The following is a 25,683-nucleotide window of genomic DNA, read 5'->3' as shown; positions in this document are numbered from 1 at the left end:
AGCACTGGAATGAAGAGCTTCTGCTGCAATTCTATGCCACCCTCCACATCAAAGGATACAACAGAGATCCGAAGACTTGGGTCCTGGAGTGGATGACCGGCAATGTTCATCATGAAGCCAATGCATTTGATATCATTGAGCTCACCGGCCTGCCCACTCCTGGCGAATTCTTCGAGGAAGGCTGTCAACTACACACTGAAGCTCTTGAGAGCATATTCCAGAGGCCTGAACCGAATATGAGTCAGATGCTCTCCATGATGAAGCCATTGCCCCACGATGCTCCTTATCCAACAGAGTTCTTCGTTGAAGACCTTGAGTACCTGCCCAGAACCATCTATCACATCATCTGGCGGACTCTCTGGCCCATTAAAGGACACTCTCCACATGCCAAGATTGAGGGTGCAATGAAGACTCTGATATTCTGTATCCTTCATGGCAAATGCTTCAACGCACAGGACTTCTTCATACGCCAACTTGCTGCATCAGGCTCAGATTTATTTGGTTTGAAGTTCTATGCTCCTTGGGTAATGAGGCTGATCAAACTTCACTTTGCGATCTCATATCAGCCCTCAGCCCGCAACCATTGGATCTTCTTGCCAGATGTGGATACCTCTGCTGAAGCCATATATCCTGAGCCTGCCAAGCAACCTCTGAGTCTTCAGAATGCAGAACACCAGAGCTTCACTCAGAATGTTGAAGGTGTTGAAGCCATCTCTAGGGTGTATCCGTTGGCTGGCACTACACGTGCACCACGCCCTGCATCCACTGAAGCCACTAACAGCACACCTGCTCAAAGACCCAAGAAGCGCGCTCGTGCTCTCAATGACCGAGAGCTTCTTGTGGCCCTTCATCAAAAGCAGGATAGGCATCACGACTGGCTGAAGAGACAGATGAAAAGCCTCTTGGTGGATGTAAATCGCATCCGAAATCTTGCCACCAAGAATGCATTCGTTGCACATGAAACCTGTCGCCACACCTGGAAAGGACTCACCATGCTGTGTTCTGAAGCTGATCTTCAAGAGGATGGCTTCAAAGAGCGATTCAAGTTTGACTCCACACCTCCCAGAAGGGCTGTGCTGCGAGGAACTCCATCACTTGAAGACTCAGAGTTCTCTTCATCTGCTGCCACGGTGACTGCAAGGATTATCGAGGAAGAAGACGACGCTACATCACCTCCACCTCCTTCAGCGCGCGTCGACTCTGCACCAAGCTCTTCAGCACCGCCAAACACCTCCCACGACCCTGCTGCTCATGGGAACGAGTAGAAAACTCTATGTCTTCAAACCTTTTTGGTCCTCGCTGACAAAAGGGGGAGAAGCATATGATGTTGATAGTCTTCAAGCGGGTCAATATGGGCGGGTGCCTTTATTTTGCTATACTTTGCTTCGTGCTTACAACTCCCGTTTCGCTACATTTGCTTCTTTGAGTTGTAACACTTAAACTCGATGGTCATCTGCTACTTGTTTGCCACTTTGTTTTGCGAAGATAAATTCCGCATGTGCGACGATAAATTCCGCACTTAGATCATTCTGCAGACGTCCATTTTTCATTATGCATGTCATTATCTTCATATACTTTTACATGCATAGTGGATTGTCATCATAAGTTGAAGTGGATCTCCACAAGTACAACCTGCCATGTGCATTTGCATTCCAAAAGCAAATTACTTATATGCACATCTTCAGGGGGAGCCCTTGCAGCTTATGAAGACAATTCCTTACAATTTCACAAATTATATTCCCCGTTGAAAACTTCAACTAGTTTGTCATCAATCACCAAAAAGGGGGAGATTGTAAGTGCATCTAGTGCCACCCCTAGTTGGTTTTGGAGTATTGACGACAAACCTAGTTGAGGGACTAATGTGTTTGTGAGAATTGCAGGATAACACAGGTAGAAGTCCCTCATTGATTCGGTTTTACTACCAGAGATGACCCCTAAAAATGTACGAAGACATTGAAGTCAATGGTGGTATATGAAGATATTCACATTGAAGACTATGACAAGAGAAGACACCACGTGAAGCCTATGGAACTCGAAGACTTAGATCTTTCGTAGTTCTTTTTCATTTGTGTTGAGTCATAGGAACCACCGTACTGTTAAGTGGGGTCCAAGAGAACCAGTCAGAATGACTGAAGTGATGCCTAATTCAAAACCTATGTCTTCGAGCGAAGACTATGAGAGCAAATCTTGTCCAGAGTCGGACAAGTCAGCTTTGCTTGTAGCCCAAGTAAAGTTGCCGTGTGAGTTTGAAATCTGACCGTTGGAACACGTGTCAGTTCCTTAGTGACCCAGGGTCATTTCGGACAAATCAGGTCGGGTTGCCTAGTGGCTATAAATAGTCCACCCCCTACAACCATAAACGGTTGGCTGCTCAGATTTCAGTGCACGGCTTTTGTCGTTTGAGAGCAACCCACCTCGAAGCCTTTGAGAGAAAATTCCTAGCGAGGAGAAAAGCCCTAACCACCCAGAGCCAGAGAGAATTGGGCATCACTTAAGTCTTCTTGTCTGAGTGATCTGAAGACTTATTACACTTGAGGACTGTGCATCCTCCAGCCGGTTAGGCGTCGCGTTCTGAGCATCCAAGAGACATTGTGGATTGCCGGTGAACGAAGTCTGTGAAGGTTTGGGAGTCTACCTTGAAGACTTACCAGAGTGATTGGGCGAGGTCTGTGTGACCTTAGCTCAAGGGAATACGGTGAGGACTGGGTGTCCTGAGCTGCGTGTTCAGGACTGGGTGTCCGGGACTGTGTGTCCTTTGGTTTAAATACCTAGCCGCCCTAACCAGACGTACAGTTGTCACAGCAACTGGACTGGTCCAACAAATCATTGTCTTCAACGAGTCACTGGTTTCATCTTCACTTCCTTTTACTTACTGATACTCATTGTGAAGTCATTGCATGCTTGCTATATCTTCTGTTTTCACAACGTGACTGTATGATATGTTTGGCTTCATAACTTCTTCCTACCTGATCCTTATTACACTGCAGCTATTTGTCATTGTGCTTTCACTCTATTGAATACTTGACCATGGCTTGCCTAGTGTAATCTAACTTCCGCTGCACAGTGATAGGCATATCTCTATTGTTTGTCTTCATAACTTCCACGTTTTGAAGACTTTCATAAAAATCGCCTATTCACCCCCCCTCTAGTCGATATAACGCACTTTCAGAGACATGTTAAGCTTCTCATTTGCAAGAAAATGAGACAGCAGGGGGCGATGCGGTTATCTAATTTTGGATGAACGCTGGATAGGGGTAGGGAGCAATCGCTTGCTCCCTAGTAGCGTCCAAGTTGATATGTTTGTTTGCCAACATTTTTGTAGGGGAAAAACAAGGACTCGGAACAAGCATGCCCCACAACAGGCCATGCCTAGGCCAAGTGGCAACTAGTTACGTCACAAGCAAAAGGAATTTAACAAGGTCTGATGCGATTCAAGAAACTAGGTCAAAACACAGGCCGATGAGATCAATGGTTTCAACTGTGTGGGATGTCTCTTCCTGCACTAGTGATAGTTCTATTGGAGAACATTAGCTATGTGATACAAACAGTTGTCACTCGTCTGGTGCACTACCCCTATCGTATTTTTTAAAGTTTAAACCAAACAATAGATACAATTCCCATGAACCATATCAAACTCCAAGAGCCATCGGTCTATCAAAACGGGTATAGATATGCTTTGGTTGACACCTGCCTTCATAAGCGTGGTACGAACACAAAGGCAAAGTACGAAACTAAGGAGATATCATGTCAAGAAGACCAGTAGCGAAGCCACACTATGGCTGTGTAGTCAAATCACTACACAGCTTTTGATCAAAACCTTCTAAATATACAAGTGAAATTTCATGGATAAATTCAGAAATACTGTAATATTTGGAGAGGAATTGTAGTTGACATCATAGGTTTATAGTTCTGGCACCGCCACTGAAGAAGACTGTACTGCATATCATTGCATTTTGTGATCCAACTATCTTTTATGTTAATGAGCACTGAAACTATTTTCAATGAGAAGACCAAAAAAATTTTGATACATCATTCACATATGTAGGACAAAACGAAATTTGGAAGAGCGACAAGGCATGGTGTGTGAAAAATCCTGAAATCTAAAAAGTGCTTACGCACTATTTAGGCGAATCGAGCGGCCGGCTCTTGTCCGCATATTACGCTGTCTCCCTCACTTATTAAATGCATGCATGGGCATATTTTGTCTCTTAGTGCATGTGATTGATGGCATTAACTGCGATCAGACTTATAATATATGTGAATGGAAAAAACAGATCAACGTGTATTTATTTCAGATTTTCAATTTTTAAAAAACCCATATCTTTTAAACCACGCATCGAAATTCAGATATGTCTTCACCATTGGATTCTCGTGACGAGATCTTTGAAACTAGATCCCCCATGGGCATGTTTCGACGATTTTTTTTCGAGAGAATTCCTTATTTAACACTGTGCTTAAATTTTATGCCTTATTTGACATCGACAAATAATTTCTTCCCTATATAACAACGAGTCTAAATTTTATGCCTTTTATGACACTTTTGTCCATTTTAAGTCTAAATGACACTTGAAAATACCATTTTGCCTCTCATGTGGTATGTTTGTGCCCGAGTGCTGTTCGATGATTTTTTTATCATCTTTATTAATAATTATTATATTATTATTTATTGGATTTTCATATGGAGCTCACATAATCTATTTTGAATGTCTAAGTTTTTTTAGTGCACAGTCTCCACGGGAGAATATATGTACATGTAGATACATGATATAGTAGATGCATACATTAGATGGTCTATCATTAGCTTTGTACGTGGTGCATGGCAAAATTGCCTACGTACAATTGCACATATGCATCGAAGGCCATGCACACGGCAGTAGCATGTACGTGGTTTATGACTCTAGCCGGTGTACGCATACACTTTTGAATACCCACACGTCTGTGCTGCACGTACACAATACACATAGCCATGTATGTATATTTGTTCAGGTATTTGTGTACCGGCTGCTGCGTGGACATATACATATTTAAATACCCACAATACCCAGGCAAGCTAGCTCTATGTGCTCTTACAATGGGATCAATGAAATACTTCTTCGGGTATCGTGTACCGGCTGTCGCGCGTACGTGCGTGTTTGTGTGCTGTTGTTGCGTGGGTGCTGCTGTGCACGTGTGATGCTGCATTGCTGCGTGCCTGCGTGCTACAGTGTGTGTGCGTGTGCGTATGTGCTGCTGCGTGTTTGCTACTGCTGATGCGTGTGTGTGCGCTATTTGCTCCATTGATGTTGTGCGTGTGCTACTGCCTCACACACACATATATCATATGGGGGGCAAAATGGTCTTTTCAAGTATCATTTAGGCTTAAAATGGACGAAAGTGTTATAAAGGGCATAAAATTTTAGACTCGTCAGATAGGGAAAAAAAGTTTTCCAGTGTTAAATAAGGAAACGAAATTTAAGATAGTGTTAAATAAGGAATTGTTTCATTTTTCGATGCCAACTTTCGTGCTATATTGTGCAACTTTAGTACTGTATTGTGCAACTTTAGTATTACATTGTGCAACTTTTTTCAAACCCAATTTTTGGATCTGCATGATTCAATTTTCATGAGGTTGCAATGTAGCAACCATGACAACTTTGATGTGCAACTAGTCTACTATCCCAACCAACTATCAAGTAGTCGTTGTGCAACCCTCCTCCCTACTCGTGGATGCGTCGTTTTTCACTGTCGGTGCACCCTACTCCCACCTCCCCTGCAAGCGATTTGTGCAACTTAGTCTATTGTTCAAGCCAACTACCTATTAGTCAATGTGCAACTCCTTCCCCTTCCTATTTGTGGACACGTATTTTCAATTGGCGGGGATAACAAATAGAGTTGCACATACTCTGCTAGGTAGTTGGCCAGAGCAACATACGAAGTTGCACATCTCACAAGCAAGGACAGTTGAATGGTAAAAAAATTGACATTCATGAGGGTTGTGAAAAGATACATATACATAGAGTGCGAGTTGCGAATCTCACTAGCAGGGGTGGTTTGGACCGTGTGCTAGAAGGGAAACTACACATCCATGGGGTATAGGATAAAGTTACAAATCACTGTTAGACAGTTGGCCGTGGCAGCATCCGAAGTTGCACAATCACTAATAGAAAGTTGGCGGATGCAGTAAATAGTGAAAGCACATCCACGGGCAAGCGGAAAGTTGCATGTCAATTACTAGGCAGTTGGCCCGAGCAACGGACGAAATTGCTCATCTCACTGGAAGGGGTAGTTTGAGGGGGTGGAGGTGACATTAGTGAAAACTGCACATCCACGGGGTAGGCGAAAAGTTGCACATCCACGATCTGCTAGTTGCACATCGACTACTAGGCAGTTGCATAAAACGAGGTACTAAATTGCACACAAAAAAATCATCGAAACAATACCCATGCGGGATCTAATTTCGAAGAGCACGTCGTAAGGGTTCCAACGGTGAAAGCGGATCTTAATTTCGATGTTTGGTTCTAAAGTTATGGCTTTTAAAATGAAAAGGAACTCTAAATTAATGTGTTCACACCTGATTGCTTTCTAATCCGTAATTAAAAACATGTTACATGCCTTTTCTATTTTTTTTACAATAGGAAAGAATCTTTCTTTTTTTGTTTGATAAGAATATAAACTTGCTAAAAGTGGCAGCCGCTGCGGAGCGCTAGCGACCGCTCGCTAGACGCGTCCATGAAAAATACAGGAGACACGACGATGTTGATTGGGATAAAAATTACTCTAGTAAATAAGAAATATGGAATGGTCGTACTGTCGTATGGAAAATTGCAAAGCAAAATAGAGCAAACCCTATAAAGAAGATTCAAAAAAATAGCGAAAGTAGAAGTAATACATTCCGACAAAGATATGATCAATCAGGAAGGTTTTTCTTGAAAAGAAAAGGGGAATGTCACGTTTTTTAGCAAGGAAAAACCAAAGGAAAAAAAGTCCCAACGGTGAAAGCGGATCTTAATTTCAATGTTTGGTTCTAAAGTTATGGCTTTTAAAATGAAAAGGAACTCTAAATTAATGTGTTCACACCTGGTTGCTTTCTAATCCGTAATTAAAAACATGTTACATGCCTTTTCTATTTTTTTTACAATAGGAAAGAATCTTTCCTTTTTTGTTTGATAAGAATATAAACTTGCTAAAAGTGGCAGCCACTGCGGAGCGCCAGCGACCGCTCGCTAGACGCGTCCGTGAAAAATACAGGAGACACGACGATGTTGATTGGGATAAAAATTACTCTAGTAAATAAGAAATATGGAATGGTCATATTGTCGTATGGAAAATCGCAAACCAAAATAGAGCAAACCCTATAAAGAAGATTCAAAAAAATAACGAAGAACCAAATAAGAAAGTAGAAGTAATACCTTCCGATAAAGATATGATCAATCAGGAAGGTTTTTCTTGAAAAGAAAAGGGGAATGTCACGTTTTTTAGCAAGGAAAAACCGAAGGAAAAAAAGGTCCCACCGAGACTTGAACTCGGGTTACTGGATTCAGAGTCCAATGTCCTAACCACTAGACCATGGGACCATCTGCTGATTAGATTTTCGAATAGCACTTATATAATTAATAATAGAGCGGGTCAGGCATCCTATCTGACGACCGTCGAGTGTCTGAGAAAATCTGCTTTCCCCTGTCTTGTTTTCCAAAGTCAAAACCAAATACTGATACAAATTCCTAAAAACCATATCAACTCCACGAGCCTTCGGTCCATCGAAACAGTTAGAAACTTAGAAATCTGCTTTGTTTGACACCTGACTTGAAAAGTGTGGTACCAAAAGAGAGGCAAAATATGAAACTGAGAAGATATCGTTTCGCCACATCTCACTGTATATCGTGATCAACGTATACAGGCTAGTGGCCACAAACTATTTCGATGAGAAATAAGATAAAGAAAGTTTGGTGCATCGTTCACGTATTTGAGACAAAAAGAGATATAAAATAGCATAAGAGCAACTCGAACAAATCATGTTTCTGTAAAAGAAAACTACCGTTAGGGCCAAACAACGCCTCAAAGAGATCCCGTAAACGTGGAATAAATTTACAGGATCCTGTAAACTTGACCCCAACTTCCCTCATCGGAGACCGTCACGTGTATCACTGATTGGCGGGCCCTAGGCCATTTATCTCATTTTGTTTAATGAAAAATAAAATAGAAACAGATTTAGGGGAAGAAATTTACGGAATCTGACAAAAGTAGCTCTCAGAAAACTTTCCCTAAAATTTAGGGACATTCTGTAAAAGCACTTTTATAAGAAGTTTTTTTAGAAGAACTGTTGAAGTTGCTCTAACAACGCTTGAAAAAATATGGCGTTGTGTGAATAAGAAATAGAGAATGATAGCATTGTTGCATGGTAAATAGCAAACAAAAATACGAACTTTGTAGAGATGATTCAAAATAATAGTGAGAACCAAATAAGAAATCATAATTGACAATATATATAGGATGCATTATGAGGCTTTTTTTTCCTTAAAAAAAGGAATGGCAAAAAAATTCAAGCACATAACAAAATGATACGAAAAAACAGGTTACGAACTTTGTAGAGATGATTCAAAATAATAGTGAGAACCAAATAAGAAATCATAATTGACAATATATATAGGATGCATTATGAGGCTTTTTTCCTTGAAAAAAAAAAGAAATGGCAAAAAAATTCAAGCACATAAACAAAATGATACGAAAAAACAGGTCCCACCGAGACTTGAACTCGGGTTACTGGATTCAGAGTCCAATGTCCTAACCACTAGACCATGGGACCATTTGCTGATTCGATTTTCCAAATTGCTCCTTTCTTATTAATTCGAGTGGGTCTGAACCTAGAAAACAGAGCAAGCTGCAAGGACTAATCAATCCTCTCATACGATCCACAGTTAGATCGGCTGCTACAATTAGCAGCCGTCGCAGGTTACCCTTTTGAACAGTGCTCGCCGTGATGTGCCGGGGACTGGACTAGCTAATCCGGCGACGACTGATGGAGGCACGAGAGCGCCGACGGCGCCGGCACCGCCGGGGTCACCGTCGCGGCCTGCTACAGCAGACTGAAACCAACGTGCCAGAGAGGTACTCCCTCCGTTCCAAAATAGATGACCCAACATTGTAGTACAAAATCAATACAACGTTGGGTCATCTATTTTGGAACAGAGAGAGTATCTATTAGCTCACAACCTGTGGCAATCGTACTACACATATATGGTTTCGGTTGATGTTCATTCACGTCTGCCACATAACAGAAAATATTTTGTCGCAAAAGAGAGAAAATGAATTGGCATCTCAAATAAGAAATTTGCTAGCATTGCAAGATGGCTCCATCCAAAATTAACATCAGAATCAGCCTCAAAAATAAAACAAATCATGTACAAACAGGTTGCATCTGCTTACTGCTAAAAAATTCCAGTGCTCCCAACTCAGAAGCACGGCAGTAGCAGACCATCTACTCCAAACAGCTGCAGGATCCAACGTTTTATCCTCGCTAAATTTCAAGGCAAACTGCTCATCATCGTCGTCGTCATCAATTACCATTTTTGTGTCTTCTTTTCAAACTGGCCTTCTGGCTGAAAGAAGCACCTGACCTGTCCCCAGGTTCAGACATGTCTCTGTCGTCGATGATCCGTTGTTCAGTATGTTCACGGTCATCCAGCTCAGGCTCACTCAAGTCATCTAGAAGTTCAGCCTCACCAGCACGGACACCGTTATTGTTTAGCTCCGGATGGAGAGGAGTGTCCCTGAAAAGGTGGGAAGTTACTCTTGCTGGTTATTCATGTCTACCTATTTTCGGCTTTCACTAGGCATAAGTGCATAACATAGGAAAACATACACCCTCAAATATGAAGCTATTCTATCTCAAACAAAATACCAAGCTATTCCAAGTATGTGATGTAAATAACTCAAATGAGCTTACATGATAACTGAACCAGTAGTCTCAACACCAGGAACAAGTCTCTTGATGCTGTGATATGTATCAAACCACTCAGAACATCAAAACGGACAAAGCAGCATAAATAACTTTGTAAATCTGTGGCATGTTTGCACCCAGTACTTAGCAAGGGGAAATGCAACCTAGGGTCCTGAATTAGTTGCACATTTGCATACGATGAAACTATAAATAAAAAACATCTCAATACATGCTATGGAGAGTAGTCAAAAGAATAAAGTCATACAGGACCAAATAATGTGATGTTTTGCAGAAACAAATGTTTGCTCATACATCTCATAAAATTTCCAGCATAATCAATGGCAACTTAAATAAAATTAACCAAAAATATTTCTGGCAGAATTTCCAGGCATTTTGTCAGCAATCATACTGCCTGATATAGAAGGCCTTTTAATAGTGAAACATTCCTTTTTGAGCACACACAAAAGCTTTGCCTATCTTTCATTAACAGTATAACAAACTCAAAGAAAACATATCACGCCAATAGAATTAACTCATGTAAGCAACTCCATGCAGGAAATTACCTGCACTTGCGTGCTTGCAATGTTTCTTCATCAGATGATATTGGATGATTATCGTTGTTGTCATACTTCCTGCTTAACCCATCCAGCCTTTTCCTTATGCGCCTGAAAATGTAGGCTAGACTTAATGGCAAGCAACTACAAATTAGTTATTAGATCACAATAATTTCTTTTCATTATGTGCTTAGGGCAACATATGTACTAGTTTTGACATCTTTGGCCTGCTAACTTATGCATCCCATCTTACTGATAAATATACAAAACCGATTGTTGAGCATGCAATACAGGTTCACGGACACTGAGGAAGAATGACACAGGTGGTCCTTTATAATATAAAGCTGGTGAACATTCAGTAGTCTGTTCTTGATGTGCATAAAACCGAATGAGCTCACCTAAGCATTGATCCCATGGTCTCGCCATCAGAATCCGTGCCTTGCGAAGTCTCTTGATGCTATGATATACTCGGTGAAAGATCCATCAACAGTAGCTCTTTAGTTTCGGTTCTGCAATAGATGAAGGCAAAGATTGAGGACATCAAAACAGACAAGGCAGCATAAATAACTTCATATGTCTGGCATGTTTGCACTCAATTCCTATCAAGGGAAAAATGCAACCTAGAGTCCTAAATTAGTTGCACTATTGCCTATAACAAGATTAAAAGACGAACATCACAATACATGCTATGGAGTGTACTCAAAAGAATAAATGTCATACAAAACCAAATAATGTGATGTTTTTGCAGAAACAAATGTTTGTTCATACATTCTATGGCATTTCCAGCATAACACTGGCAACTTCAAATAAAGTTAACAAAAATATCTGCATTTAACGGTTTAGATTGCATACTGGCAAAATTGCCGTGCATTTGTAAGAAAACATACTTCTAATATGGAAGCCTTCTAATGGTAAAAAAGTCTTTTTTAGAGCACACACACAAAAGCGTTGCATATCTTTCATTGACAGGAACAAACTCAAAGAAAAACATATCACGCATTCACGCCAGTAGAATTAACTCATGAAAGCAACTACATGCAGAAAATTACCTGCGCTTACGTAATTGCAATGTTTCTTCATCAGATGATATTGAATGATTATCACCGTTATCATTCTTATTGCTTAACAGAGGCAGCCTTTTCCTTATGCACATGAAAAAATGCAGCTACACTTAATGGCAAGTAACTACCAATTGATTATTAAATCACACTGATTTCTTTTCACAATGTGCTTAGGGCCATGTATGTACTAGTTTTGACACCTTTGGCCTGCTAGTTATGCATCCCATCTTACTGACAACTATACATGACAGATTGTTGAGCATGTAACACATATTCACGGCCACTGAGAAAGAATGAGACAGATGATCCTTTACAATACTCACCTGGTGAACATTCAGTAATTAGTTCTTGATATATATAAAGTCAAATGACCTCACCTAACCACAGGTCCTATGGTCTCATCGTCAGAATCCGTGCCTTGTGAAGTCTCTTGATGCTGTGATATGATCGGTGAAAGACTCTCCAACGGCAGCTCCCTAGTTTTGGTTCTGCAATAGATGAAGATAAACACTCAGGACATCATAACAGACAAGGCAACATAAATAACTTCATGTATCTGTGGCATGTTTGCACTCGGTTCTTAGCAAGGGAAAATGCAACCTAGAGTCCTAAATTATTTCCACATTTGCCTACGACGAAGCTAAAAGTTCTTAGCAAGGGAAAATGCAACCTAGAGTCCTAAATTATTTCCACATTTGCCTACGACAAAACTAAAAAAAGAACATCACAATACATGCTATGAAGAGTAATAAAAAGAATAAATCTCATACAGGACCAAAGAATGTGATGTTGTTTTGCAGAAACAAATGTTTGCTCATACATCTCAGGGCATTTCCAGCATAATCAATAGCAACCTAAACTAAAATTAACCAAAAATATCTCTGCAGAATCTCCGGGCATTTGTTAGCAATCATACATTCTGATATAAAAGGCCTTTCAGTAGTATGACGGTCTTTTCAGAGCACAGACAAAAGCTTTGCATATCTTTCATTAACAGTGTCAGTAACAAGCTCAGAGAAAACATATCACGCCAATAGAATTAACTCATGTAAGCAACTCCATGCAGGAAATTACCTGCGCTTTCGTTTTTGCAATGTTTCTTCATCAGATGATACTGGATGATTATCATTGTTGTCATACTTCCTGCTTACCCCATCCAGCCTTTTCCTTATGCGCCTAAAAATACAGGCTAGACTTAATGGCGAGTAACTACCAATTAGTTATTAGATCACACTAATTTATTTTCATGATGTGCTTAGGGCAACGAATGTACTAGTTTTGACATCTTTGGCCTGCTAAGTTATGCAACCCATCTTACTGGTAACTACAAAAACTGATTGTTGAGCATACAATACAGGTTCACTGCCACTGAGGAAGAATGACACAGCTGGTTCTCTATAATATCAGCTGCTGAACATTCAGTGGTTTGTTCGTGATGTGTATAAAACCGAGTGAGCTCACCTAAGCATTGATCCTACGGTCTCGCCATCAGAATCTGTGCCTTGCGAAGTATCTTGATGCTGTGATAAACTCGGTGAAAGATCCATCAACGGCAACTCTTTAGTTTCGGTTCTGCAATAGATGAAGGGAAACATTAAGGACATCAAAACAGACAAGGCAGCATAAATAACTTCATATATCTGTGGCATGTTTGCACTCAATTCTTATCAAGGAAAAAATGCAACCTAGAGTCCTAAATTAGTTGCACATTTGCCTGTGACAAAACTAAAAGACGAACATCACAATACATGCTATGAAGTGTACTCAAAAGAATAAATGTCATACAAGACCAAATGATGTGATGTTGTTTTTGCAGAGACAAATGTTTGTTCATACATCCCATGGCATTTCCAGCATAATCACTGGCAACTTCAAATAAAGTTGACAAAAATATCTACATTTAACGATTTAGATTGCATACTGGCAAAATTTCTAGGCATTTGTCAGAAAACATACTTCAAATATACTCCCTCCGTTCCTAAATATTTGTCTTTCTAGAAATTTGAACAAGTGCCTACATACGGAGGAAAATGAGTGAATCTACAGTCTAAAATATGTCTATATACATCCGTATGTGGTACTCAATTTGAAATATCTAAAAAGACAAATATTTAGGAACGGAGGGAGTAGAAGCCTTTTAATAGTAAAAAAGTCATTTTTAGAGCACACACACAAAAGCGTTACATATCTTTCATTGACAGGAACAAACTCAAAGAAAAACATATCACGCCAATAGAGTTAATTCATGAAAGCAACTACATGCAGGAAATTACCTGCGCTTAGGTAATTGCAATGTTTCTTCATCAGATGATATTTGATGATTATCGCCGTTATCATTCCTATTGCTTAACAGAGGCAGTCTTTTCCTTATGCGCCTGAAAAAATGCAGGCTACACTTAATGGCAAGTAACTACCAATAATTATTAAATCACACTGATTTCTTTTCACGATGTGCTTAGGGCCATGTATGTACTAGTTTTGACACCTTTGGCCTGCTAGTTATGCATCCCATCTTACTGATAACTATACATGACTGAGTGTTGAGCATGTAACACATATTCACGACCACTGAGAAAGAATGAGACAGCTGATCCTTTATAGTACTCACCTAGTGAACATTCAGTAATCAATTCTTGATGTATATTAAGACAAATAAGCTCACCTACGCACAGATCGTATGGTCTCATCGTCAGAATCCGTGCCTTGTGAAGTCTCTTGATGCTGTGATATGATCGGTGAAAGATTCTCCAATGACAGCTCCTTAGTTTTGGTTCTGAATAGATGAAGGTAAACACTCAGGACATCCAAACGGACAAGGCAATATAAATAACTTCGTGTATCTGTGGCATGTTTGCACTCAATTCTTAGCAAGGGAAAATGCAACCTAGAGTCCTAAATTATTTCCTCATTTGCCTACGACAAAGCTAAAAGTTCTTAGCAAGGGAAAATGCAACCTAGAGTCCTAAATTATTTCCACATTTGCCTACGACGAAACTAAAAAAAGAATATCATAATACATGCTATGGAGAGTAATCAAAAGAATGTGATGTTCTTTTGCAGAAACAAATGTTTGCTCATACATCTCAGGGCATTTCCAGCATAATCAATAGCAACCTAAAATAAAATTAACCAAAAATATCTCTGCAGAATCTCCGGGCATTTGTTAGCAATCATACTTTCTGATATAAAAGGCCTTTCAATAGTATGACAGTCTTTTCAGAGCACAGACAAAAGCTTCGCATATCTTTCATTAACAGTGTCAGTAACAAGCTCAAAGAAAACATATCACACCAATAGAATTAACTCGTGTAAGCAACTCCATGCAGGAAATTACCTGCGCTTGCATGATTGCAATGTTTCTTCATCCGATGATACTGGATGATTATCGTTGTTGTCATACTTCCTGCTTACCCCATCCAGCCTTTTCCTTATGCGCCTGAAAATATAGGCTAGACTTAATGGCAAGTAACTACCAATTAGTTATTAGATCACACTAATTTATTTTCATGATGTGCTTAGGGCAACGTATGTACTAGTTTTGACATCTTTGGCCTGCTAAGTTATGCAACCCATCTTACTGATAACTATACAAAACTGATTGTTGAGGATGCAATACAGGTTCACTGCCACTGAGGAAGAATGACACAGCTGGTTCTCTATAATATCAGCTGCTGAACATTCAGTGGTTTGTTCGTGATGTGTATAAAACCGAATGAGCTCACCTAAGCATTGACCCTACGGTCTCGCCATCAGAATCTGTGCCTTGCGAAGTATCTTGATGTTGTGATAAACTCGGTGAAAGATCCATCAACGGCAGCTCTTTAGTTTCGGTTCTGCAATAGATGAAGGGAAACATTGAGGACATCAAAACAGGCAAGGCAGCATAAATAACTTCATATATCTGTGGCATGTTTGCACTCAATTCTTATCAAGGAAAAAATGCAACCTAGAGTCCTAAATTAGTTGCACATTTGCCTGTGACAAAACTAAAAGACGAACATCACAATACATGCTATGAAGTGTACTCAAAAGAATAAATGTCATACAAGACCAAATGATGTGATGTTGTTTTTGCAGAAACAAATGTTTGTTCATACATCCCATGGCATTTCCAGCATAATCACTGGCAATTTCAAATAAAGTTGACAAAAATATCTACATTTAACGATTTAGATTGCATACTGGCAAAATTTCTAGGCATTTGTCAGAAAACATACTTCTAATATAGAAGCCTTTTAATAGTAAAAAAGTCTTTTATAGAGCACATACACAAAAGCGTTACATATCTTTCATTGACAGGAACAAACTCAAAGAAAAACATATCACGCCAATCAAGTTAATTCATGAAAGCAACTACATGCAGGAAATTACCTGCGCTTAGGCAATTGCAATGTTTCTTCATCAGATGATATTTGATGATTATCGCCGTTATCATTCCTATTGCTTAACAAAGGCAGTCTTTTCCTTATGCGCCTGAAAAAATGCAGGCTACACTTAATGGCAAGTAACTACCAATAATTATTAAATCACACTGATTTCTTTTCACGATTTGCTTAGGGCCATGTATGTACTAGTTTTGACACCTTTGGCCTGCTAGTTATGCATCCCATCTTACTGATAACTATACATGACTGAGTGTTGAGCATGTAACACATATTCACAGCCACTGAGAAAGAATGGGACAGCTGATCCTTTATAATACTCACCTGGTGAACATTCAGTAATCAGTTCTTGATGTATATAAAGTCAAATAAGCTCACCTAAGCACAGATCGTATGGTCTTATCGTCAGAATCCATGCCTTGTGAAGTCTCTTGATGCTGTGATATGATCGGTGAAAGATTCTCCAATGACAGCTCCTTAGTTTTGGTTCTGCAATAGATGAAGGTAAACACTCAGGACATCAAAACGGACAAGGCAATATAAATAACTTCATGTATCTGTGGCATGTTTGCACTCAATTCTTAGCAAGGGAAAATGCAACCTAGAGTCCTAAATTATTTCCACATTTGCCTACGACGAAGCTAAAAGTTCTTAGCAAGGGAAAATGCAACCTAGAGTCCTAAATTATTTCCACATTTGCCTACGACGAAACTAAAAAAAGAACATCACAATACATGCTATGGAGAGTAATCAAAAGAATGTGATGTTGTTTTGCATAAACAAATGTTTGCTCATACATCTCAGGGCATTTCCAGCATAATCAATAGCAACCTAAAATAAAATTAACCAAAAATATCTCTGCAGAATCTCCGGGCATTTGTTAGCAATCATACTTTCTGATATAAAAGGCCTTTCAATAGTATGACAGTCTTTTCAGAGCACAGACAAAAGCTTCGCATATCTTTCATTAACAGTGCTAGTAACAAGCTCAAAGAAAACATATCACACCAATAGAATTAACTCGTGTAAGCAACTCCATGCAGGAAATTACCTGCGCTTGCGTGCTTGCAATGTTTCTTCATCCGATGATACTGGATGATTATCGTTGTTGTCATACTTCCTGCTTACCCCATCCAGCCTTTTCCTTATGCGCCTGAAAATACAGGCTAGACTTAATGGCAAGTAACTACCAATTAGTTATTAGATCACACTAATTTATTTTCATGATGTGCTTAGGGCAACGTATGTACTAGTTTTGACATCTTTGGCCTGCTAAGTTATGCAACCCATCTTACTGATAACTATAGTTAACTGACTATTGAGCATGTAATACAGCTTCATGGCCACTGAGAAAAAATGACACATCTGGTCCTTTATAAAACTCACCTAGGGATCATTCAATAATCAGTCCTTGATGTATATAAAGCCGAATCACCTCACCTAAGCATACATCCAACGGTGTCATCATCAGAATCCGTGCCTTGCGGAGTCTCTTGATGTTGTGATATAGTTGGTGAAAGATTCACCGGTGGCAGCTCCTTAGTTTTGGTTCTGCAATAGATGAAAGGAAACACTCAGGACATCAAAACGGACAAGGCAACATAAATAACTTCATATATCTGCGGCATGTTTGCACTCAGTTCTTAGAGAGGGAAGATGCAACCTGCCTGCACTCCTAAATTAGTCGTATGTTTGCCTATGACGAAACTAAAAAACAAACATCACAATACATGCTATGTAGTATAGTCAAAAGAATAAATGTTATACAATACCAAATAATGTGATGTGGTTTTGCAAAACTAAATGTTTGTGCATACACATATCCCACGGCATTTAATATAAAGGTAAACAAAAATATGTAAATTTCATGGTTTAGAGTACAAAATGGCAAAACTCCCGACATTTGTCAGCAATCATACTTTCTGATACAAAAGGCCTTTTAAGAGTAAAACAGTCTTTTTAGAGCACGCACAAAAGCTTTGCATATCTTTCATTAACAGTAACAAACTCAAAAGAAAAACACATCACGCCAATAGAATTAACTCATGTAAGCAACTCTATGCAGGAAATTACCTGCGCTTGCGTGCTTGCGATGTTTCTCCATCAGATGATAGGGGATGATTATCGATGTTGTCATTCTTACCGCTTAACCCGTGCAGCCTTCTCCTTCTGCGACTGAAAATGCAGGCTCTTAATGGCGAGCAACTACAAATTAGTTAGATCACAATAATTTCTTTTCATTATGTGCTTAGGGCAACATATGTACTAGTTTTGACATCTTATCAGATTAATTACAGTGATAAGACTCAATTCCAGATGAATTACAAGTAAATCAAAATTTGACCCTTAGAGTAACAGATATTTAGGTCTATAAGGTCAAAACATGCCACGAAGGTGTGTGCATTCTTATCAGATTACCATATCCTAATCTATAAGACTGAATTACCCTCATAATAATTTCTTACAGATTTTACCAAATTGTTATGGCCGAAAGTAGCGATCAAGATTCTGTTTCTCAAGAGATTAATGCTCAAAGATTTATGGCGGAAGTTTGCTAAAAAAATTCACCATGGAGACCAATTCAGTGGCTAGAGCAATGCATATTTGTGAATATAGGGAGTAGAGTCTGGGGCCTTCCATGCATAACCAAGTTCAAAAATGATGTATATTTGTCAATATAAGGAGTAGAGGGATGATGAACTTCAGTCTGGCTAACTAACTCTTCCATTCCATGCATAACCAAGTTTGTGATTTTCCTGAAGTTCAAAACTACATACTGGTATCCTCGGATAAGAAAAAAATGCATACTAAAAATAGATAGAGGATACTGTTATTTAACAAACAGATCCGAAATGGCAGACGCTAGTTTTTGTTCAACAGTATAAGCTGGTTGCACAACAGAACTGCACAGGTATGCACAGTAGGAGAAATGATGGCCAGTATCATAATTTGCACATAAGCTGGTTGTTACATAATGATGGCCAGTATCACAATAGGAGAAATAATATAAGCTGGTTGTTACATAATGTGCACATAAGCTTCGGCGAATCAAGACAGCAAAATGTGGACAGTGTCAGAGACTCCTCTACCCACAAAATCAGTTCTCTAATCTAATTGCTCGAGACTGACAGATCTTGTGCGGGTTCCGTCCGTGCAGACCATGACAATAACTTGAGAGTTTCAGGAAGGGGGATAGAAAATCTACCTGCCGTGATGACGAGGTTGCGGTCGGACTGGTACTTCTCGATGATGGGCATCAGATCTCTGGACGCGATCCTCCACTTGCAGACCTGCTTGAAGACCTCCCGCCGCTCCGGGTCGTCCCGCCGCAGCAGCCTCTGCAGATCCTTCAGATTGTCAGCACAAACGCGCAGCGGAAGTCAGGCAGTCAGCGAACACCAAAAGGCCGGAGGGGAGCGCGAGTGAGGCGCGAGAGGAGGGGCGTGGGGTGGGGTACCGAGGCAGTCCTCGCCCTTGCGTAGCCGACGGCGCCTCCGTCGTCGTCCTCCTCCGGGGCGCGGAGGCCGGCACAGGTGCTGGAGAGCATCGCCGAGTCCATGCCGCCCCGCTAGGGCTCGGGCGCCTGGCCGGTGCGTGTAGCGGGAGCTGCTGGTCGCGGAGGCGAGGGCGCGAGGGGAGCGGAGAGATTGGGGAAATTTTGCCGCCGCCGCGCTCCATTTCCGGCGGGGTTTTCCCGGGCTTTTTGACTCCGCTTGGTGGGCCGTCAAAGAAGTGGATCGACAACTGCCCGATTGATAAATAAACCCTAAAAAAAAAAGACACCCTAAAAAAAGTCCGATGCCATTTCAGGGCGTGCTACGCGTCAAGATCAGCCGAGTCGCGAGCCGTCAGATTTGCCGCATCAAGCCGCCGAATACGCCCCACCATTGCAACACAGGTCTTGTTATAGAATTTTTTACAAAAAATTGTTTTGTTGCATTTTTTTTGCAATCGAGGTCTTATTGTGAAAAAATTCACAAAATAAGTTTTATTGCAAAATGTAAACTCATTGTAGACCATTACAACACTGCATATGTTTCAACGTTTGATAAAGGACGGCACACGGGCTCTCACGTGGAGACATGTAACGCAGGGGAGGTGGTGGACGCGGCCCACGTGGAGACATGTAACGCAGGGGAGGTGGTGGACGCGGCCGCTGCAATCCGCCAGGTGATGGTAAGAGTTTCTCATTCCAGAAACCAAAAGACTTGCTTCTAGAAAAAGGAAATCAGAAGACTTGAAAGAAAAAGGTTTGATGCCATTCCAGAAACCAGGTCTCAGAACCGGCGAACCCAGCGCCGCCGGCTGACCACCACGGATCCAACCAACCTACTGATCCCATCCATGTACATGTACAAGATGCTAGTACAACGAAAGCGACTCCCTGACAGACGGACAGGCGGCTACACATACAGACAGCACTGCAACCAATCACCAACCAACCACGCTACACGCTAGTGCATCCTCACATGATGCCGGGCTGATCGAGGTGGTCGCTGCAGTTGGTCGACGGCACGGCGGAGAGCTCCAGCCTCCCCGTCCACTCCTCCCCGGGCCTCAGCGTGATGGGCCGCTCCGCCGCCGCCGCGTCCACGCACAGCGTCTGCTTGTACTCCTCGTCCCCGAAGTCCGCCATCGTCTTCGCCTTCTTCTCCCACGGGTTCCACACCACTGCCAACAGCACCGAGGACATTGCAGACTGTGTTACTATCATATATACCACCATGTCTGGCTTCGCAAGCCAGCCGGACGGAGGGAAATGGATGAAATGATCTGTGTCTTACCGGTGTCGGGGAGGCCATCCTTCCTGATGACGAAGGTGCGCTTCTTCTCGTGGTCGAGCACCGCTATCACGTTCGGCGAGCTGACGTACACTCGGTCGACCTGCAAAAACGTTTGCACATGCACCAGGTGTTGTTAGCACCTTCACTGCAGAGAAGCAGTGCGACTCTGAATCTCTGATATTGCTAAATGGAAGTCAAATTCATACCGACATTCGAAAAGATGGGTTTCAGCTAGCATCAATAGATTCAAGTGTACTACTAAACTACGAATGTGCTACACCCTCTGTTCACAAATTTAAACTGCCAAAACGTCTGACATTTGTGAACAGAGGGAGTAGTACATTATTGTTGAAGCTTCTCTTAATATTCAGTTATTCACCTCTGATTCGAACGTTATGGCGTCTCCTTGTTCGGTATGGCGTTCCCGCTGGCTGAGATTGTCCAGATAATCAAGGGTCTCCAAGCCTTCTATCCTCACCTCGCTGGAGTTAACAGGGCATGACAAAAGTCATTTGTGTCAACATTGTATGACATCAACAGAAAGCAGTTCGACAGTGAGGCGCAAGAAAGCGCTTATGTTGGGTACATGTCGCCTGACCTGATGTCTGAAACTGAGAGGTATGTGTGGTAGGCAAATGAGAAACTGAATGGCTTGCCATTAACGTTTCTGATGCGCGATACTAGTGAGAGGTCACCGTCCTTTGTGAGAGAGATTCTCAGCCGGAACTCGAAACTGCAACCAAAATCAAGTGATCAGGTAAAATGCATGCAAACATTGTAGGGAAGGGATACAGATATGAAACAAGAATGAGAGCACAAGGAAATCCCCTCTCATTCTTATGTCTTCAGCATCTATGTTCCAAGCGACTACCAGTCGCCAATTAGAGGTGCCGCTGAATCTTAACCATACTCATCAAAAAAATTACCCTATATGTATGAACATCAGTATTATCATACTACACTCTCTACCTAAACATGCACATATCTAACCATACGGATATTGTGAACGAAATATCATCAGAGGTACAGGCTTCGGCTGTTAACCAAGCATCTCGAGTACTCGCTTGCAGAACCTCGACATCCACCCTCATTTAGTTGTAAAACAGAGAGTGTGTGCAGCCAGAAAGTAGGTGCAGATTAATCAACAGAGATGAGATGCATACCTATGTGGCCAGCTCTTCGTGTCCTCTTCAGATGGCTTTAGGATAAGGTCAACAAAAGATCTGCTGCCACTGTCACTGCGACTCAATGCCGGATGCTCCTCATCGAGGCCCCACATCCTATTCCTCGCAAATCCATGTCGCTCCAAGGTCCCGCAGTTCCCAAACTGAGAGAGTTTTGCAGTTATCAGTAACGCCAAGAAAAAACAAGCAGTTCTGCTCTCATCTCCTATCAGTATTTGTACTCTCTGGTAAGTAGACAGACAATCAAATAGAAACTGGAGTAATGTGGTACCTGCGGAAAGCATATCGGAATCCCGCCACGCATCGCCTTTGGTGGCTTCATGATTGCCTGCACACCAACAACTTGGGTTATATGCAAGTGCCTAGTAAGACAATGGAACACATAAGACATAAGAGTGACTACTAATCCCTCCTTGTACTAACTTTGTACTAAATCAGCGACACTTATTTTGAGACGGAGGGAGTAGAGTACAGCCCCCACATGTTTGCAAATCGGACGGAGCTAGCCACGAGAACTGGCTGTGGGGGGAGGCATTGTGACTCATGAACCTTAATTCCTAGCTGTCTACTCCAAATCTCCAACCACCAGTACAGTCTACTTGAACACTCTTGTCTGTCCTCCCAATGTTAAATTCAGAAAATGCATACAGCCTGCGTGATAATCCAACCCCACATTGCCGTAATTATCCGCAGCAGTTAAAGCAAGTGACACGCTGAATGGGGAATTCATATTTTGTACAGTTCCCCAAAATGAATCTCTAACCAGCACAGAAGAGAGCAGAGCAGAGTAGACCAGAGCTGAACTGAAGAGTGGGGAACAGGAGGAGGGGCAGGCTGACCTTGCTGCTGGTGAAGAGGAGCTCATCTCCCCGGTCGTTCTTCCAGGAGACGACCTGCCCGCCGTGCAGGCTCACCTGCAACCAACGCCCAAAACCCCATCAGAAAGAAATTCAGAATCACGCCCAACCCAGCAGTAGTGAGAGTGAAGACGGGGGACGCACCCGCGCGGTGGCCCCGCTGGGCGAGCGGAGCAGGACGGCCCCGTCCCCGTCCCTGCCCGCCTCCGGATCCGTTGAGGCCGCGTAGCGCCCCATGCTCATTCACCGACGCCGGCAGCCGGGAGCCGGTCGGTCGGAACCAATCGGTCGAGCGCGGCGCGAGCAGGAGCACGGCGCGGGACCGCAGATCGACGGAAGGAGCGAAGCGGGCACTGCACTGGCACGCAGGGAGCGCGGGATATGTATGCGGGCGGGGCGGGGCGCGGCGCGGGGCGGCGACGTCGGCGTTGGGGCGGTTGGGGCGTCACGCGCGGCGCGGCGGCACTTTCCGTGTGAGTGAAAGCAAAGGCAAAGGCGGCGCGGAACCCGTGAAGCGCCCGTGAGCCACCACCCACCTCACCTCGCCTGGCACCTGGCGCAGCGGCCGTGGCAGGCAGCGCTCCTCCTCCTCCACCTCCGCCTCTCCTTTTCTCCCCAACCGAAACTCCACCCGCCCGCCCGCAAGCCCGCAACCGGGGGAGGGAGGGAGGGAGGAAGTCCACAAGGCACGGCACGTCGGCACGGCAGCAGGAGCGAGCGCGGGCACGTGGGGGAGCGGGCAAAGCAGTCTAGCAGGCGCGCGCCACGCAGCGGATCACACGCAATGCCATGGGAGGAAGGGAGAGGCTCCTGACCTCCGGTCCGGTGGTACTACTGGCAGCAGGTAGCAGTAGTACTCCCGTACTGGGCTGGCTGGTGCCGGAAGAGAGGGAGGGAGGATCCGAGGCGAGATCCGGGGCGGGGCGGGGCGGAGGGGCGGCCGCTGCCACGTGCGCTAGCGCGTGCCGCGTCCGGGGGCGAGGTGCCGACTGAGTGAGTCAGTGACTGGCTCGCTTGGCCTGCGCGCGCGTGTCCTCTTGCCGACCCTCCTCGTCGGCTTGCCAGCAACGGTCGAGTCTCCTAGCAGTAGCTCGTAGCCGATTTTGGCGCTTCTCAAGGCGTTTCCCGCTGCCACGGCTTTCATTCAGCTCCAGGCACCGCTCTTGAGTCTTGACGCCTAGCTGCTGTACTGGCCTTCCTGTTTGCCGCCGGGGAATTTATTTATTTATCAATCTTTGAGCCGCCTCCGTGCGACCTATCGCTACGCGCTCCAACTTTTTAATGCATGCGCTCATTTTGTTTTCGGGTTATATGTGGTCAATTATGATTGACCATATAGATAGTAGGATAAACAATCCAGATGGGTCATTATATGTGGATTTATCATCATGCTTAAACCACATCATGGCATGTGTAAAAGTTATCATGATGCATACACATTATACCGCATCATGGCATGTGTAAAAGTTATCATGAAGCCGACAAAGCTTGTTGTAATAGACAGTCGAAAAGTCGTCGTGCTAAAGCGCCACAGAAGTACCGGCACACCAAAACAACAACCTTCGCCGAGTTGAGTCTGGTAGGCGATTTTGGCGTTTCTCAAGGCGTTTCCGTTGCCACAGCTCTCAGCTCCAGAGGCCGCTTTGACGCCTAGCTGCTGTACTGGCCTTCTTGTTTGTCACCGGAAAAGAACAATTTTTGGACTTTTTGAGCCGCCTGTGCGCGACCAATCGTGGCGAGCTCCAACGTATTGCATGTGGTCAATTATGATTGACTATGGACAGTATATTTATAGGATAAAATAATACAAAGTGGTAGCTGTATGTGGATTTGCTGTTATGTATACACGCTGCTTGCCATGACGCTCAGACCACATCATGTCTGTAAAAATTATCATGACGCACACATACTACTTGTCATGCTGTTCACAGACACTTTCATAGCCATCGTGCAAAAAAATCGTCATGTTGGGTACACACTACTCCCTCCGTCTCAAAATAAGTGTCACTGATTTAGGATCGAGAGAGCACTTGTCATGGTGCTAAAAAAACATGTCTTGACAATTATGTGTAAAAATTGTCATGATGCTACACACTACTTGCCAGGGATTGGAAGAAACTATATTAAAATATATGAATGTTGTTCACACGGGCTTCAAAATAATTACCATTGTGTTCAACCGTAAGTTGCCGAAAAAACTTGTCATGATGCACCCACACTACTTGTCATTTGACAGGGTATATCTACCACTGTTTAGTTTTCGGGGGCAAACCCAAGAATTGACGGCTAAACACAACAATAAGAAAAAAATGATTAAGAAACTCCATAATGAAAGATTCCATGTGTATATACAAAGTTACTACCTTGTGTTGTTGCAATAAAGAATCGTCACATATAAGGTTGCGTTTGGATGTATGTATTCAGCCTCTCAATTGGTAATTGGTATTCGGGAACCTCTAGTTCAATTGTTTTGTAGACTTCATGTTAGTCAGTTGAAATGGAAATCAATATTAGCGAAAACTCCGGAAACACACGGTGAAACTGGAGCTCACTATTAGCGACAACCTGGTGCCCTACCCTAACCGAGTCACCGTCTCAATGTGATAGCGACGATCCGCAGATCGCTAAGGCTTCATCGCGCTCCCGGGTAGTCATCGCCATACATGTCGCTTGGCCTCAGACCACACTAGGAGCTCCTTCGTGTGCCCATTTTATCTTGACTAGCCTTTGCATTCCCTTGCCCCGCTCTCAAATGTTGGAAATATGCCCTAGGGGCAATAATATTTGTATTATTATATTTCTGTATTCATAATTAAAGAGTTTATATTCTATGTTATAACTGCTATGGTCCTAGAATATGCGATTCATTGAAAAACACATATGCGCGTGTGAAATGATAAACGGTTAAATAAAAGGTTCCTAATCTTGCCTCTAGGACTAGCTCA

General features: G+C 42.6%; 2 non-coding genes and 1 pseudogene across 3 annotated transcripts; all 3 read right to left on the bottom strand.

Annotated features, from left to right (window-relative positions):
- Positions 1–7,481: 7,481 nt before the first annotated feature.
- TRNAQ-CUG (transfer RNA glutamine (anticodon CUG)) lies at positions 7,482–7,553 on the bottom strand. The gene has a single exon. It is a non-coding gene; the product is annotated as a tRNA-Gln (tRNA).
- A 1,157-nt stretch (positions 7,554–8,710) lies between these two features.
- Positions 8,711–8,782, bottom strand: TRNAQ-CUG (transfer RNA glutamine (anticodon CUG)). The gene has a single exon. It is a non-coding gene; the product is annotated as a tRNA-Gln (tRNA).
- A 504-nt stretch (positions 8,783–9,286) lies between these two features.
- Positions 9,287–23,937, bottom strand: LOC123053995 (uncharacterized; annotated as a pseudogene). The gene is made up of 27 exons (XR_006426002.1): positions 22,883–23,937; positions 22,721–22,795; positions 22,153–22,209; positions 21,861–22,024; positions 21,296–21,430; positions 21,077–21,179; positions 20,698–20,797; positions 20,365–20,584; positions 19,371–19,657; positions 19,119–19,260; positions 17,987–18,118; positions 17,354–17,464; positions 16,965–17,066; positions 16,292–16,402; positions 15,903–16,004; positions 15,254–15,364; positions 14,866–14,967; positions 14,194–14,304; positions 13,805–13,906; positions 12,993–13,103; positions 12,606–12,707; positions 11,909–12,019; positions 11,520–11,612; positions 10,869–10,979; positions 10,480–10,614; positions 9,923–9,970; positions 9,287–9,746 (listed from the first exon to the last, which is right to left on the bottom strand). The product of XR_006426002.1 is annotated as an uncharacterized protein (transcript).
- Between the last annotated feature and the right edge of the window lie 1,746 nt (positions 23,938–25,683).

Source organism: Triticum aestivum, chromosome 1A, assembly GCF_018294505.1.
Source record: "Triticum aestivum cultivar Chinese Spring chromosome 1A, IWGSC CS RefSeq v2.1, whole genome shotgun sequence".
Classification (NCBI taxonomy): Eukaryota; Viridiplantae; Streptophyta; class Magnoliopsida; order Poales; family Poaceae; genus Triticum; species Triticum aestivum.
The sequence above is the reverse complement of the archived record's forward strand: the minus strand, read 5'-3'. Positions and strand labels throughout refer to the sequence as shown.